Source organism: Urtica dioica, chromosome 5 (assembly GCF_054948205.1).
Source record: "Urtica dioica subsp. dioica isolate 48M chromosome 5, U.dioica_male_clone48M_v1_H2, whole genome shotgun sequence".
Taxonomy (NCBI): Eukaryota; Viridiplantae; Streptophyta; class Magnoliopsida; order Rosales; family Urticaceae; genus Urtica; species Urtica dioica.
This window is the reverse complement of record NC_142760.1, coordinates 5,483,105-5,487,466: the sequence shown is the minus strand read 5'-3', so window position 1 is coordinate 5,487,466 and position 4,362 is coordinate 5,483,105. Positions and strand designations below refer to the sequence as shown.

General features: G+C 39.1%; 1 pseudogene; it reads right to left on the bottom strand.

Annotated features, from left to right (window-relative positions):
• Window positions 1-1,128: 1,128 nt before the first annotated feature.
• On the bottom strand, window positions 1,129-1,830 carry LOC149394977 (secreted RxLR effector protein 161 pseudogene; annotated as a pseudogene).
• Window positions 1,831-4,362: the final 2,532 nt, after the last annotated feature.

Below are 4,362 nucleotides of genomic sequence, written 5' to 3'. Positions count from 1 at the left end.
TAAACAACAAGAAGGATACTGTGTGCCAGCTCGCAGCCCTCGTGACCACGTCGCACGTGTTTTCTTTTTCTTGCACCAAAACGGCACGTCATGCTCACACTACACATTTACTAACTTGCGATATATAATTCCTGGTTAATTAGCTATGATCAACTTCTAACTGTACCTATCATGTTAACTTATCAATGATCATCAGATGCTCTACTTGTTAGATCCGAATATCACGGGTGAAAACCATCACCTAATTCCATGACCGAATCATGTTGAATAATTAAGAAAACATAAAACAATAGCGGAAGCGTACCTGATGAATCCATGACGGTTGGTCTTCTAGATCAACATGTATTTCTCTGAGAGTCCCTTTAGTTCTCTCTGACTCACTCTGACGACGGGATATCAAGAATGACAAGAATGTTACGTGTGACCTGGGGACCAGCCGTATCTATAGAGAAACCCTAGGTTACGCTAGTGGGCTTCCTATTTCAACCCATCACTGAAATAGAAGCCCATAATGATTCTACACATTAAACGCCCACAACCTGTTAGATACATTAAAGCCCAATAACCGTACACCAAATTAGATCACTTTTAACGGGCCATCTTTATTGACAGTTCACAACACATAATTATTTAACATATAAGCCCAACGTTGGATTAAGGATCCAACATATTGGATTAAAGATCCAACAATCTCCCACTTGGGCTATATGTTTAACCTTATAATTATGTATCGCAAAAAATAACCGAAAGAGCTCAACTTTACTGTCATTACCAAAATGTATCTCATAACCAATCCGGTCCATCAACCATATCAACATAGGATCAAAGCGGCATTCGCTACATCTATCGTAGTTATACCCATCAATGATCACGTATATCGATACAACTGAACAACATGGATCATGAAGTGGATGTGTAGTATGGAAATTTCATGTTATGTGACCTCAACATGCCTATTTCCATTTGGTCCTCCTTAAACCTTTGTGAGATCAAACCATATACTAGAAAAACAGAGTCTAAATAAACCAAAACTTAATTTCTGCAGAAAACCTCAATAATCATAAATAAAACCAAATATGTCTATAACATAAAAAAAAGCACTAAAAATAGCAAAACAGCAAACTCCCACTAGAACTGAATATCCTGAGTTGAAATAACATCCATATGAGCAGTGTGCTCGTGAAACACTTTGGGTGGTAGTCCCTTAGTAAGTGGATCCGCAATCATGGAGTTTGTTCCGATGTGCTCGATAGACAATTGTCTACTCTGAATTCTTTCTTTCACAACTAAGAACTTGATGTCGATGTACTTCGACTTCGTAGAGCTCCTGTTGTTGTTGGAATATAGTACGGCAGATTTATTGTCACAAAATAACCGGAGTGGTCTATCAACACCATCTACTATGCGTAGCCTAGTGACAAAATTCAGCAACCATATCCCCTGATTGGACGCCTCATAACAAGCTACCAATTCTGCTGCAATGGTGGAAGATGCTATGAGAGACTGTTTAGCACTCTTCCAGGAGATAGCACCTCCAGCCAACAAATAAATATAGCCTGATGTAGATTTCATACTGTCTTGGCATCCAGCAAAATCAGAGTCAGTATACCCGATGATCTCGATCTGATCTGACCTCCGATATGTGAGCATGTAGTCTTTTGTTCTTTGTAAGTACCGCAGGACCCGTTTAGCTGCTTTCCAATGGTCCATCCCTGGGTTGCTTAAATATCTGCCTAACATCCCTGTAATAATGTACGCAATATCCGGACGCGTACAAACCTGAGCATACATTAGACTTCCTACTGCCGAAGCATAGGGAATCGTCTGCATTTCCTTTTCTTCAAAATCATTCTTAGGGCACTGATTGAGACTGAATTTGTCTCTCTTAGCCACATGGGTATCACCTGGTTTACATTCCTGCCATATCTTTTTAGAACCTTTTCAATATAGCTCTTTTGTGATAATCCAAGAATCCCCCGAGAGCGATCTCGAAATATCTGGATTCCTAATACAAAAGAGGCGTCACCAAGATCTTTCATCTCAAAATTCTTAGCTAGAAATCTCTTGGTTTCGTGCAATAAGCCTATATCGTTGCTGGTAAGCAAAATGTCATCAACATATAAAACCAGAAAAATACACTTACTCCCACAGAACTTATGGTATATACATTCATCCACCAAATTCATTTCAAAACCGAACGAAATAATCACTTGGTGAAATTTGAAATATCATTGTCGAGATGCTTGTTTGAGTCCATAGATGGATTTCTTAAGTTTGGAGACCAAATCATTTGCGTCTTTGGACACATAATTTTCTGGTTGCACCATATAGATCGTTTCTTCGATGTCACCATCGAGGAACGCAGTCTTCACATCCATCTGATGTAACTCAAGATCAAAACTAATGCCATTATAATTCAAAAAGAGTCTTTCGTGGAAACCGGAGAGAAAGTCTCTTTATAGTCGATGCCTTCTTTCTGTGTGAAACCTTTTGCAACAAGACGAGCTTTGTACCTTTCCACATCACCTTTCGAATCCCTTTTGGTCTTAAATATCCATTTGCAACCAATGTGTTTCGCACCTTCTGGTAATGGTACAAGGTCCCAAACGTCATTATCCTTCATAGATTTCATCTCTTCATTCATGGCATCGATCCACATTTGAGAATCAGAACTTTTCATGGCTTATAGGAAGTTGATAGGATCATCTTCGTTCACTCCAATATCATCCTCATGTTCTTGAAGAAATACAACATAATCATCTGGTATTGCACTTCTTCTTTCTCTGGTGGATCTTCTTAATGGCATATATTCTTGAGGTGGTAGAGTTTGTTCTTCTGGAACAATTTGTTGAGCAATGGGTTCCCTAATATCGTCTTGAATTGGGTCTTGAACAATATCAGGAGTTAAGTCCTGATTATTGTCAATACCACCTATGGGAATATTGACATATTCCTCTTCCAAGACAAATTTTCTTACTGTATCTCCCCCTGCAAACTCGACATCCTTAAAGAAGTGAGCATTTCCTGTCTCGAAAATTGACCTAATTGTGGGATCATAAAACTTGTACCCCCGGGATCTCTCAGCATATCCAACAAAATAGCAGCTCACAGTCTTTGAGTCCAGATTCTTTTCATTAGGCTTATAAGGCCTTGCCTCAGCTGGACATCCCCAAACGTGCATATGTTTTAGACTAGGCTTCTTGCCCGTCCAAAGTTCGTAAGGGGTTTTGCTCGCTGCCTTAGTTGGAACCCTGTTAAGGATATATGCTGCAGTCTTTAATGCTTCTCCCCAGAGCGATTCAGGTAAAGTAGAATGACAAATCATACTTCTTACCATGTCTTTAAGCGTTCTGTTTCGTCTTTCAGCAACACCGTTCATAGTGGGCGAACCCGGCATAGTGTACTGTGGGACGATACCGCATTCCTCTAGGAATTTAGCAAACGGTCCTGGACGTTGTTCACCTGAACCATCATATCTACCGTAGTACTCACCACTACGATCAGATCTGACGTTTTTAATTCTTTTCCTGAGTTGATTTTCAACTTCAGCTTTGAACTTCTTGAACACGTCTAGTGACTGTGACTTTTCATGAATAAGATATATGTAGCCATATCTTGAAAAATTGTCTATGAACGTTATAAAATATTGCTGACCATTCCAAGCAGATGTTGGAAAAGGTCCACAAATGTATGTATGAATAAGTTCTAAGACGTCCAAAGTCCTGTTGGCTTCAAATCTCCTTTTATTGGTTTGTTTTCCTTTTATGCAATTTACACAGATATTGAAGTCTGTGAAATCTAAGGGATATAGAATTTCTCATGACACTAGTCTCTCTATTCTCCTTTGAGAGATGTGACCTAATCGGTTGTGCCATAACGCGGTCGAATTCTCGCTAGTTAATTTTCTCTTTACACCTCGAGTACTTAAATGTAAGGATTCATTAAATGAAGCATTTATCTCAATGGAATATAGATTATCATATCCTGATAAAGAACCGGAACCAACCATATTTGAACTGTGCAACAAACTAAATTTTCCATTCTCAAATGAACAAGAATAACCACATTTGTCCAAACAAGAAACAGAAATCAAATTCCATCTAAAAGACGGTACCACAAAAGTTTCATCAAGATCCAAATAAAATCCAGTCTTCAACAATAATCTAAATTTTCCAATTGCTTCAACTTCAACTTTCTTGCCATCGCCCACATAGATGTATCTTTTAGCATCATTTGGCTTTCGGCAATGGAGGCAACCCTGCATAGACACACTGATGTGAGTGGTTGCACCAGAATCCATCCACCAGGTGTCCTTAGGTACCGAAGCTTCTGGAATGGCCTTCTTCATGATCATCATGCATA